This window comes from Lonchura striata, chromosome 4, assembly GCF_050655825.1.
Source record: "Lonchura striata isolate lonStrDom1 chromosome 4, ASM5065582v1, whole genome shotgun sequence".
Lineage (NCBI taxonomy): Eukaryota > Metazoa > Chordata > Aves > Passeriformes > Estrildidae > Lonchura > Lonchura striata.
In genome coordinates this window covers 35,435,168-35,448,385 of record NC_140706.1, presented here as the reverse complement: position 1 = coordinate 35,448,385, position 13,218 = coordinate 35,435,168, and the positions used below count along the sequence as shown (strand labels likewise).

The following is a 13,218-nucleotide window of genomic DNA, read 5'->3' as shown; positions in this document are numbered from 1 at the left end:
AGACTGAAATGTTAGTCTTAATATTTTTGTAATAATATGTTTCATTCCGCTATTCTTTACAAGCTATTTTTTTAATTTCATCTTTCAGGCAAATAAAAAAAAAACTTAAAATGTTAGGATTTTTTTCTAACTTTAGTGAGAGACAGTTTTCTACCTCTTGTATAAACCCTTCCAGTAGGTTTTAAACATCATTCTCCAAGCTGTATCTTAATGGAAGAATGTCAAACCTTTCAAAAGTACAGGACACAAGTTACTGATACCAGAAATGTTAACAAAAGGAAGATTTTGTAAACATGAAAACAAATAGAACAATGCAAGGACCATTATCTCAGTATGCGTTCACGTAGTACAGATTGGCCACGTCTCTCCTCCAGCCTGGATATGATATCTTTACAGATATAGCATAATTGGGTTTTTTTTTTTAGTTATTTAAACTTCAGAGTGAAAGACATAAAAAGAAAGCAATATTGCAATCCACCAGAATATTTTTACCTAGGAAATTGAGGATGATTGTTATAGATTTTATATTAAACCGTGGAAAAATAACTAGCAAACTTCCTGAGGACTGGTCAGAGACTTCATAAGATTTTTGGTTTTTTTCTTTTTTGCAGACAAATCCTGGCAGACTCTCATCCATTTTGCTTAGTGTACAACATCCCACAAACACAAGCCTTGGTATTGTCTCAAAATAAATCATTTGACAAACTGACTTAGCAGTTAAACAAAATTAACAACCAGACATCCAGTGCCTAAGTTCACCTTTCACCTTATAGAATGCAATCTTAAGGGCAAAACAAATAAACTGGCTTCCTATGGACACTGTAGTTATATTTTCAGGTGTGGAAAGCAAGTACTTTGGTGCACTGCTATGTGCTTGACAATGCAACAGTGTTGGGCATAGGGCTGGTGGCAGAGGACAAAAAAACCCTTGGGGCTTAGGCTCGTAATGCTTCTCTGATGCATCACAATAGCAAAGATGTTTAATTATTTTTTATCATTATATAACAGTGAGCACCTAGGTTTTGTTTTATTCTGCAATAAACTTCTAAAAGCATATTTTAAATGTCTAAATCAGCAGAAAATCTGAGAGAAAGTCTGACTGCATGCATCATTATGACCAGTAATCTGGAGGTATTCCTATTCAGCTCTTTTCTGTTTTACATATTTGAACAGTAACCTCTTGCTTCTTTTTTTTTTTTTTTCCTCAGTTACAAATTTTTCATTCATCCTATATGACATTTGCAGCCTTTTGATATTCTGATAGGGAGAGGGAGAAATCCCTGCTTTCATCTCTTTGCCAAGGATGTGTGCCATCCTCACTGTGGCTAATGCAAGATTCTGACAGCTGCCTTTTGCTCTTTTTTTTTTTAGTAGCACAGCTATGAAGAGGTTTTTACATGGGTATGTAAGCAAGAGATTTTGGGAGTGGCATCTATGTAAAGCAGAGATCTAAATAGATCTCCAGCTGACATTCTGGCAACACATCTAATCCCACCCTTGTTTTTTTACTCATGTGAGTATTTGCTCAAGTAAAAGGACAACACAAATTGTGTATTATTGCTATTTTTATATGTCTGTTAAATTAGTCTGAAAGTTGGGTCACTTGGGTTTGGCATTCTTTTTCAATCTCACAAAAAACTCCCCCATACTTGCTTAAACACTGCATCAGATACTGAATATTTCCCCCTTGTTTATAAAGCACAATATTACAAAACATACAAAATCCTATGGGTAACAATTCCAGCCACTCTGTGACAACAGCAGGTGGCAGCAAGGGTTATGGATATAGACTTTAGGGAAAAAAAAAAACAAAAAACATCTAAGGCTGCAAAGCATAAACACTGGATGGGACAAGTTATTTTCCACAGGACTGATTCCTCCAACCCAAACTGCTATTTGGGAAAGTGTTGCCAAAATATTTTTGATTGAACATGAAATAAAATAGTTTGGTTTGGTTTAATTTTACTCATCCCAAAGCCACCTGGCCTGTTTAATTCCAAATTATTTAAAAAATTCTAAGACATTAAAATGTTTTTTTAAGTACAGACATTGGGAAAGATGAAATATGAGCTTTCCTAATCCCCTTAACGAAGCCCCTGAATGTTCTGAGAGCTGTGTGAACATCCACATTATGGAACAGCCAGCTCTGACAGCCAAATCTGCACTGCACTGTGCCAGTCCTGCAAAGAGATACTGGTAACTTCAAGTTCCATTCAAGTGAGGAAAAATTTGATGACTGAATAAAATACTTCCATTTTGGAAATTCTGAAACAGAATACAATAAAAATATGAAAGGACATGTTCAAACAATGCATAAGCGATTTTTTTTAAGTCTTTCTCTTTTTGTTTTTTGTTTAATTTTTAGAATTTAAATTATTCTATTTACACACACTGAAACAGCAATATTTCTGAATTTTGCTGATTTCTGCTTATCAATTCACTCTGTCTATTTTAGTATCCTCCAGGTAATCTGAATAGAATAAACCAGAAACACTTGCAAGACACTTGGCAATGTTTCATAACTTTCATTCGCTGTGTATGCAATATTTGTGTCACTTGGCATTCATTTTTCTGGTTGTTGCTAGACAAACATAGGATGAAAAATGTATTTCTGAGAGATGGAAAACTGCATAGAAATGAAGGTGGAATGGGCAGAAGGAAGCTATGGGATAACTGTAGCCAACATAAAGGGTGGTATGCACATGCTCATCTATCAGGAGCCAGAACACAGCCACCACCTTTTAATGAAATTCTCACCTTTCATGAAATTGTCTGTGGACAGGTAACAGAGCAGATATTTCCTGTCACTCAAAACAAAAGGACAAAACAGGCTGATAAGGAGAATTGGGATGAATATATTAAAAATGAGCAGGTATTCGAAGAAAAGTATTCCTATTGCCTTGTCCTTCATGTCATATCAGAGAGACTCCTGTGACTGCTGAGATGGACCTGGGACCTCGTAATGGACCTGCATTAGTTCTGGCTGAAAACTAGAGAAGCTTCTGCTTCCTGGGAGACCATTAGTTTCCTCCTGGTTGGACAACAGTGTAGGAAAATTAATTTTCCTTAAAGGATATGTCATAATAGAAATATGAAAATGTGACATGTTCTGAACATAAAAGCAAACATTTGCACTATACTTAATTTCATTGGGTTTTTTAGGTTTATCATTTTAAATTACTATTGTTATCCTGCTAATAAAAAAACCACAAAAATAGTTTGAAGCAAATAGTGCCAGCCAAATCACATGAGCTAGAAATTCCTTAGTGGTGTTCATTCAGTCATAATATAGTAAGATATTTTTCATTTCCAAAATTGTGGAGGAGAAAAGCAAACTACAGAAGACAGAGAAAACACCAATATAAAATATATAAGGAAATTAACATTTTAATGGAAAGAAATTATCTTTGGGAATATTAATTTTATTTCATGCTATATATGCTATATACATTTTTAATACTCTACACAACTTTCCAAAAACATGGCAGAGAATTCCCATCACATATTTAAAATCCTTTTGCTACTTGCTATAGTTCTGATGTCACAAATAAATTCAGAAGGAAATATCTTTATTTCATTCTCTTCACTGGTCCCATGGGATTGTCTTGCTCAGTCTCAATGACTGAACCACTGCAGAGTTGTGCACTCACAGAGGAAGATCTTACATCTTTCTTTTCACTCTATATTTCAGCCTTATTATAGATGTTCTCAGATGTGTGATTGTCAAGAGATATTCTATATATATGTCTCTTAACATCTGCATTTTAAATTTCTTATTCTTTCTATTATTATTTCAAAGTCCTGCTGAGTTTACATATTGTGCAGAACTAATTCCTCTCTGGATTCATGTCCATGATCTTCAAATACTGCTAAATAAACTTATTTCTCTCAGACCAATATGTATTTGTGAGTTTTGGTTTTGTTTTTTTTTTAATTCTTTCTTGCTCATTCAGATCTGTGCTGTAATCTCATATGAGACTGGAAATTATCTCCATGTCTCAGTGATTTTCCCATCCTGTCCAGTGCCTGAGGTGTGACCCATCCCAGCTCTGTTTCCACTCTCAGGGCTCCCTGCTACGTGGCATCATGTTCTGATTCGCTCCCTTTTCTGTTGTTACCCTGTCACCAATTTGTCATTTCTTTTATCACATCCTCTTTGCCCCACTAGCAATATCCATTTGTCCATTTCCCCACCAATTGCTTTTCATGTCCATCCATTCCATTGCCTGCACCAGTTCATTGGAACAGTCTGCTCTCCTCTCTCAGCTCTGGCTCAGGCACACACAGACTGCCAGAATGGTTAACAGCCTTAGTGTGGCACACATGGCTGTGTGGCACTTAAGGAGAGACACTGTCACCACAAGCACAAGTACTGACATGTGGAAAATGCAGTGCAGCAAATAAAATAAGTGCACCAAAATCAAATAAGTATATTATAAGACTATTCCTTCTCCTGTGTTTAGTGTCAGAAGCCAAGTTCCAGGAGTCTTTCCAGACTGCAGATACTGCAGGAACAATGATGAGATGTATGCAGGAGGATATTTCACACGTTTCTCAGATGAAAGAGGGGAACAGTGAAGTCAGTCTTTGACAGGTAACATGCTTTTAAACACTGCCTATGTTTCTGCTTGAGTCAGAAATTTTACTATAGATATTCTGTCTTTGAATTTGCCTAGTCACTTATTCTGGTGCCTTTTTCTGGATTTAGAGATTAACTGACTGTGCAGTTAATCCTAATGAATTACTTTTAAGAGAAAAAGAAGTGATAAATACATATTTATGTACAAGCAGGTTTTTGTTTCGAGGGAGGAAAGTTTTTCTGAGGAAGATTTCCAATGATTCTTAATAATTGGCTCAATCAAACAAGAAACAACATGTATTTATGCCAGCTATTGTCATCCAGATGAGGTCTATATGCAAGTAAACTTAAGCATCTCCTAAAATTAAACAGGGGTCAAGGCACATTTCCCATACTTAACTCTATCAAGAACAAATTCAGCAAGAACACTATTTAGCTTGGAATTTTCTTCCAGGGAAGGGACTATATGTTGTTAAACTGAATTAAGAAAGAACCTGTAAAGTTACATGTTTGGTAAGGCATTTAGTTCAATTATTTTTTTAAGGTTTTGCTCCTCTTACTAAAATCTCATTTTGATAAGAACTTCATTCTACTTTTGGGAAAAAACAAACAAACAAACAAACAAACAAAAACCCAGCACAATACAAAACCACACCACAGCTGAATTGAATTAGTGTTTTTCAAAAAATATTTTTCATTTTGTCACCTTTAGGAAGGCACCAGAAAGTGAAGTGGCAAGGTTCTCTGCTGCCCTAATGCTACCCATTTTTTAAATTAAATCAGATACATATTTTAATTATATATTAAGAGGAAATGCTGTATCCAGAGAAGAGCTGCACATGTGATGTATGTTCCTGTTTCTCCAGCTGGGATCAGGAAGACCCACAGGTGGATTTGACTGTGTTGTCTTCTTGCCAAGGAGTAAGACTGGAGGGTTGAGCCAGAGAGAGCAGCACAAGGCTGGTTCTGATGTCTGCCCCATGCTGAGAAGCTCCAGCCAAAACAATGGCAATCAAGACATGTAAGACTCACCTAAGTGCAGTATCTTGGTGGTATTTTGCATTCTTAGGGTGTTTGATACCCTTGACAGGGCCAGCAGGTGAGAGATGTCACGTTTGACACTCCTTCTGGCGTGGCAGGTGAACACCAGGAGCAATATCCTAATGCCCCTAAAATGATCATGAACATCATTTAGTCTATCCCCCTCTATGTTCTAAGCCCCAGTGACAACACAGCTTGGTTTTGGACAGCTGCCTGGCTAGCTAGACATGAGGCAGCACAAGATGCAGCTTCCATGTCTGCAGAGCTAATGGCACTGACCACAGCCATCACCAGGCTGAGTGGCCCCAGGATCCCATGGCTTTTGAGCCAAGCACAGCTCTGCTCCACAGGAATTTAGAACTCTGCTTGTCACTTTAGAGCCAAATAAGGCTTAGATATAACTGGGCACTGTCACTACTTAGTTTTTCCACTCCGTAGTTTAATTAAAAATTAAAGATTAATTAATCATTAATTAAAAGGAATAGCTATATTAAAAATATTTATTCTAGAAAGTGACAAGTATTTTTAAAATGTTAGTATCCCTGTTTCCCCACCAGGTAAGGTAAGTCGGCATCATAAATAGCATATTTATAAATTTTACCTGTAATATGCAAAAAAAATCACTGTACTACAAAAGCAAGTGTCATTTGAAGTTGGGGTTGGTGGTGTGGTGATTCACACTATATCTTGCAACGATAATTATGTACAAATGCCATTTCTAAAGTAGGTGGAAAACCCTGCTAAAGATTAAAAAAATCCCTTTAGAATAATGAGCAATGCCAAAAAGTCGGGTTCTCCACTGAAATCCTTTCATTACTCACTCCCTGTTAATTCGCTCTCACTTGTGACTGATATTTAAGGGCTGAATCTATTTATATAGATATATACGTGTATAAATAAATAAATGAAAATAGACAGTGTTTGAATGTTTTTAAGCTGTGCTACAGAATAAGTTCTGAATATACAGAAGTAGAAAAGAAAAACATTGGTCTTATGAAAGCTGTTATTTAAAAACAGATCGTCTCAAATGGACTTCCTAGCCACATTCTTCTGTTTTCCATAGCTTTACCACCAGATGTCAGTACTCCACACCTATCAGTGTCAGACCGACCATGTCGTCATCCATCCCCTTTAACCATTTTCCTCACCGTCAGTAAATGGCACAAAATAACGCGTGAATAATCTCGTTGTGTTGTGTTTTAGGGGGTGGGGGTAGTGGAGGCGTTTGTATGTAAAGATAAAGATGTAAAGATTCATCATGTTTAATGAAGAATAAGCAAGAAAATCAGCATGCTTTCAGCTTATCCGCAACTGTGTCAATGAATAGAGCATTCAGTTCTGTCATACAGGCACCAAAAAAACAAAGTTTCTTCCTTCAGGATTTTCACTGATGTTTACTTAATTGTATTAGAGAGGTGTGATCATGCCCTCAGAGGGCCTGGTCATCAAAAAATAAACTTGAATACCAGAATTTCATAGGAAGACTGCTTGCAGTAATTTGTAGCACACCTTGACATGGAATTCAGGACAGAAAAACACGTATAATATCCAATTTCAGAGTAACCACAGAATTTGTATTTGATTCACTTTTTTTTTAAATCTAATTATTTTGGTATAGGAAGGATTTGCTTTGAGTTTAAGGTGTTTTGGAACTTATAACTATTCAAAAAGAAAGGATAAGTAAATTACTTTACTTATATTTCTCAGTCTGAACAAATTCCTAGAAAGAAATAGAGCTGAAATTATTTGGTTTTCAAAAATTCATATGGAAAAAAACTATTAAAAATAATAAAAAAATGTTTTTAAATGTCCAATAGTTCAATACAAAACAAATTGGGTTCTCTGTATACTACACAGAAGAAATTAAGTTAGCCCACCTGTAAGTATATGAAGTCAGGACTGCAAATGCCAAAACAAAAACATAGAACAAGTAAAAATAACCTCCAAAATATTTATCAAGTTGAAATAGTGCTAGATTATGTTGCCCCTACCTAATATCAACCCAAAACCTCACAAATAGTAGCCAAAACAATGCTAGCTCAAACACAGATTTGTTTTCATTCCGCTTTCTATAATTTTTTCATCTATTTTTTTCTAATTTGGATTAAAGAAAACAAACCATAGAACTCCAGAAAGAGGTACAGTCTTCTCAGTCAGCCTCCTGGGAAAACCTGTGACACAGAGTTCAACTCTAATCTTCTGGACCATAGTCAAATTGTCTGCATGTCTGTTCATAAATACTTGTTCGACAGACCTGGCCCTTATACTAGTCCAGGAACTGAGTGGATTTTGTTCTCAAGAATTTAATCCAGTTAAAGAGATTAATGCAGATAACAAACTCTTACTGCTCCCATGGTACCCAGGATAGCCTTTGGTAAGAGGAGATGACTTTCACAGTCCAATGGCTCCTTTAATGAACGTGGTCTTCTATAAAAATGAAATAAAATTAAGTAGAAATTTATATATGAATCCATGTATTTTTGCGTTTTGTCAAAATGCAAAAATTTAACATCATACACAAATTACCAAAACGTTTCTGGTACTGTTAGTTGGTCTTGTACTTTAAAAAGGACATCCTTTTAACTTCTTCTTTTAGTCAACTTTTTTCCTTAGGATTATCACTTCCTACAGTTCACTTAATTATACCCCATAAATTATGGTATGAACTCACATTATTACTTTTAAATTTTTTGGGTGGGCTTAGGGGATTTGGTTTTCTTTTTCATCATCAGCTCTTTGTCACAGATGAACACCCCTCCCAATTTAGAAAAATATTATTTTGTCTCATGTTGCTGTTTATGCTTTTATTTGATCTAAAAGAAGAACAAAAATAAATCTTGAATATCAGTTGAAAAGCATTGCGTAGCACAAATTTGCCAAGCATTTATGACAACATGACACGTATAAATATTCCCCCACTTCCCAGTTTTCCCTTTACATTAGGAATACTGAAGGATGATAGGAATTTCTTTAAGGAGCACAGGCTTGATTCCCTAGTGAACATCTTCTCCATAGTTCCTCACATTGGATAATGAGGCTGAGAAGGTGCCAGGAGGAGCACAGTGAATAACCTTGGGGCTTGGCTGGGCTCAGCATCCCGCCTGAGCCGAGCCAGGTGAGATTAATCCTAATGCCAGTCTCAGCCACTTGCAGCTGGAGCAAAGCAGGCTGGCAGAGATGAAGGATGAAGGATGAAGGATGAAGCAGTGAATTGCCCAGGGGCTATGACTGTGAAGGGAACACGGGATAAAGGGTTAGGGGAAAGCAGGCATGAAGGCACAGCACCTGTGGATACACTCTGGATGCTGTGCAGTGAGAGAAAGAACAGTTTTAACTTGCTGAAGGGAGGCAGGGAAAAATATCTGCTCATGCATGTGTTTCCATATGTTAAATGCTGAGAATTAGGCTTAATATTTCTGTTAGAATGTTTGGATGATCTGTAGGGCAAAAAAATAACACTCTGAAGGCCAAAAGCCTGCTACTACCAGAAAGCAAAACAAGCTGAATAGGCTAATGAACAAAAGTCAAAGCTATTATATCCATAGATGATCTTATCATTTGGAAAGTATCTGATAACTGTGGTAGAGTAAAATTAATGTCATTTCTTGTGTGAAAAATTTCACATAATCATTGAATTTACTATTTTTCATTAAGGCTGTCATTATTATTACTGTAGCACAGAGGTTCATTTAAAAAAATCAATTTGTGGGACTATATATTGTATGTATGTGTGTATAATTAAAATATATGAAAAATGCAAGTACTTAACATTAATTATTACATTGCAAAAACACTTGACATGTCTCACATGCAAAAAATCAGATTTTCCAGACTGATCACCTGAAATCCTTACTCTTCTTCCTTGTGTTAATGAAAACAACCTTGCTGCAGTGGGGCCAGGACTGTGACTACATCAGAGGTCCTCTTCTGCATCATCCCCCAAACTCCTTTAGGTGGTACAAACTCTACCCTATAGCTCCATGCAGTTGCATATGTTACACATCAGCTCTGTCACCACGTTACTCATGCTGGGAAGAGATCCTGAAAACACATGGCCAGATGACCAGTGACTAGGTCCTGCTGTGACAATTAAAGGTTTACAAGTCTCTCTGGGCCATCTGCTCCTTTCAGGAGAAGCGTGGCTTTAGAATGTCCTAAATCACCACATTCCAAGTAGCATTTGGCCTTTGTAGTTTGTTAGAAACTCTCACTCCTCCTAAAGCCCTAGTCCTGCAAGGCATACCTGGATGTAATGCTTTAACTGAGGTACAGGTCTAAAGCCCAGCTGTTACCTTGCAGCTGGGGCTTACAAGGAAAGGGAAATCTTATATTTCTCTTTTTATGCCTTCCTTTTTCACTGTTCTCATCCCTGTTTCCAAGCATGTGGTACATTGCTGCTCAGTGGCATTGGTACATCCCCTCCTCAGTAGCAGCAAGTTTTATGTTGCTTCAGTTCCAATTCAAATCATGGCACAAGGAACAACATGTCATGAACAAGCAAATAATGAAAGGAAGGCAGAAATATGAATTAAGCACCTTTATGAGGTATCTGTGTAAACATGTTTCATACTTCAGCAAAAGGCATCAATATGAGGCATTCAACACTTCTTGAGAAAGTTTCCACCTGCCCAGTCAGTTCAAACCAGGCAGCTGATGACCCTGACACTTTTCTTCTGTGTTTAACCCTGAGATTTAGTTTATTATTCCAAAAGGAATACAAAGTGGTGAGGATGTGATTGTACATGCAACTAAACTACTCGAATTGTAACATTCCAGGAATTTATTGGCCTGCTTTAACGGGAACATTTTTTTGTTGAGGATAAATTTCTTTCCCTGTGAGATTTTTTCCCAAAATTAATATTTACCCTTACAAAGGAATATATGTGAGCAAAGATATTTAATAAAATACAGCACTTACAGTCTCAGAGACCAAAATATTCATTTTAACCACAGGAATTTGATTAATGCTAAGTATCATTTTCCTGGGCAGCTGAGAAGAAAAAATGTTCATACTCTTTGAAAATAATCTGCTTTCTGGCCTACACAGTATTTCTGTCTTGAGTAACTCAACAAGTAGAACCATAGGATATTCATGCAAGTCTCTTAGGGTTTTTGTTTTGTTTTGTTTTTTAATAACTCCTAAAATAGATGCACCTGCCCCCAAACCGTCCCTTTGAAACATGGGAAGCTCAGCAGTGCCAAATCAAGGATGAACTAAATGATCATCCCTGGGGCTCACATTTATCGGACCAATCTCCACTTTACACAGAGAAGGAAAGAGTCCACAGCAGCTTGTGGGCAGAAACTTTTTTTCAGCATAAATTTCTCCCTGCAGAATAGCTGCAAATCTGGCTGATGCTCAGACTACTGCAAGCCAAAGATGATCCACGTCTCTACTAGTCATCATCCCTGCTGGTGTGCCAGCAGAAACACCTACCTGGAACCATCATTGCTAAAACTGTTAAACACAGAAGTGACTCTGTGATGTGTTGGGATCCTCTGCAGACACCTGAAAGAACAAGAAATTCTAGTTGAAAAACACAACATTCAGAAACTGCTGCACTTCCTCCCTTATAGAAAATACAAGTTAGAAGATTTCATGTGGGACAGAAAGAGCTGTTAAAGACTCTGTGTGCTTTGGACTTGTTCTTTCCAATTGATATCTACAGAAGACGAAGGCAGTGATGAAATGTGAGACATAAGTTGGCTTGCTGCTTAACAATATATGTGGGGTTTCTGTGCAACCCAATGAAAATCATATGTTGGGATTTTTTAAGAGAGAGCTTGTATAAACACCCCCTTTCCTACTGAGATGAAATTAACTATAGTCTGATCCTTTAAGGTTTATAAACTAAGCTGTGCTATTCAGAAAATCAGCTACATAAATACTTCTGGTAACCCAGAAGTGAAAATTTTAAAAATGCAATTAATCTTGATGATGGCAAAGACTTTATAAACTGTTGCCTTTGTCTGTTATAGGAAGTACAGTACAAATATATTCTGTCCTAACATATACTATATCAATTGCAGGTGAGTTGCAATCATGGTAATGTTCAATAAATACTTAAAATCAATGCATACATATTACAATTTAAATAATTGCATTAATGCAGGACTAAAAGGACTATATACACCTGCTACCACATATATAATTTTAATTTTATTTATATATATATATTTCCAGTTATAACTGAAATGCTCTTTTTATAATTGAAATGCTGTGGGATAAAATATAATTAACTATTTAAAAATATTAAATAGGCATATAATTTCAGGGTCTCCTGTTTTTAACTACATCACCTAAGTATATGGTGCATTGGCTTAAAAATTGCCATTGTCTCTACCAAGGTGTAAACACTGAGCCCCACATCTGCTGTGCACTGCTGTGCATTGTCTAAATCATGTTGTTTCAATGTTTTATCTGCTTGTGCTGAAAGCAGAAAAACTGCTGCTGAGGGAAACAATCCTGCTGAGGGATAAAATGATCTTGTGCAAAAGAAAAGGGGGTGTTGCCTTCATGGATCCATGAAGGCAACAAGGGGGTGATGTGAGTGGGAGACGGACTGGGAAGGAAGTCTACCTCAAATAATTTTTTCAATCTCTTTTGTAACATGCTATTAATAGTATTTATGGGGCATTGTAAACTGCAATGAGCATGCAAAATTGAGTTTCTAGGGCTGTAATCCTCTTAAACTGAACACTTTCATTTAACTGCAGCCTTTTGTCCAGCAAAAACCTGCACCAAACAGATGAACCTACAATGTTCTTCTTGTTTCTTTAAAGCACAATAGACACAAGTTTAGATTAAGTACAGAAGAGTTTACAGAAGTCAAGATCCATGCAGCCTACCTCAGGAAAAATCAGTTTAGGCTGTCAACAAACAGAGAAATCTCTGGAATAAACCAAATATGCTCAGACTTTGAAGTGAATCACTTATGACTGATGTGCTGTGCTGTGGAAAGCTCCTCTACTCCCTTGTCTTGTGCTGCTTCTGAAAAATTATTTGCCATTATGGCACATCTTCTCATTGAGAGCACACAAAAAGCTCTCCATAACAGCTAGTTAACTGAGAAACAAACACAGTGTGAAACTGTATTGTAAATAATTTTCCTTAGTGATATCAGATTAGCTGGCACAGCTATAGATCTCTCTTAAGCATTAAAATTACGGTACATGCATGTAAGTAATGTAGTGTGTTATTGAGGTTTCAAAGTATTAGCTACTGTACCATCCAGAAATCAGTATCCTCAGGAATATTCAAACTGCTGTCAAATCAGTTTCTGCTGAGCTGTTCCAAATGACACTGTAGTAATGGGATTCTTTCCCAATTTTTCTTTTGACTGATATGTTAAAAATATAGCAAGTATGACTCCTGCTACCTGTCACTTCCTAGACTATGAAGTTCTGCTCTTAGAAGATATTTTACTGTATTAGTCTTAAGATATATGATTTCTGACACTAAATGCTGATTAGGAGTCACATTCAAAGCAATCTGTGCAATAGCAAGGTCTGTAGGAGAAACAACCTTCTTCCATTCCTGGTTACAGTGACCTGTCCAGTATAGGCAAAGAAAAACTACACAAAGAATTAACAAGAAC

The 13,218-nt window shown here is 36.6% G+C and overlaps 1 long non-coding RNA gene across 1 annotated transcript in view; it reads right to left on the bottom strand.

Annotated features, from left to right (window-relative positions):
- The window catches only part of LOC116183615 (uncharacterized), an 87,194-nt gene extending 76,121 nt beyond the window's left edge, over positions 1-11,073 (bottom strand). The window contains exon 1 of the long non-coding RNA XR_004148277.3: positions 11,058-11,073. This is a non-coding gene — a long non-coding RNA (uncharacterized LOC116183615). The remainder of the gene's footprint in view (positions 1-11,057) is intronic.
- Positions 11,074-13,218: the final 2,145 nt, after the last annotated feature.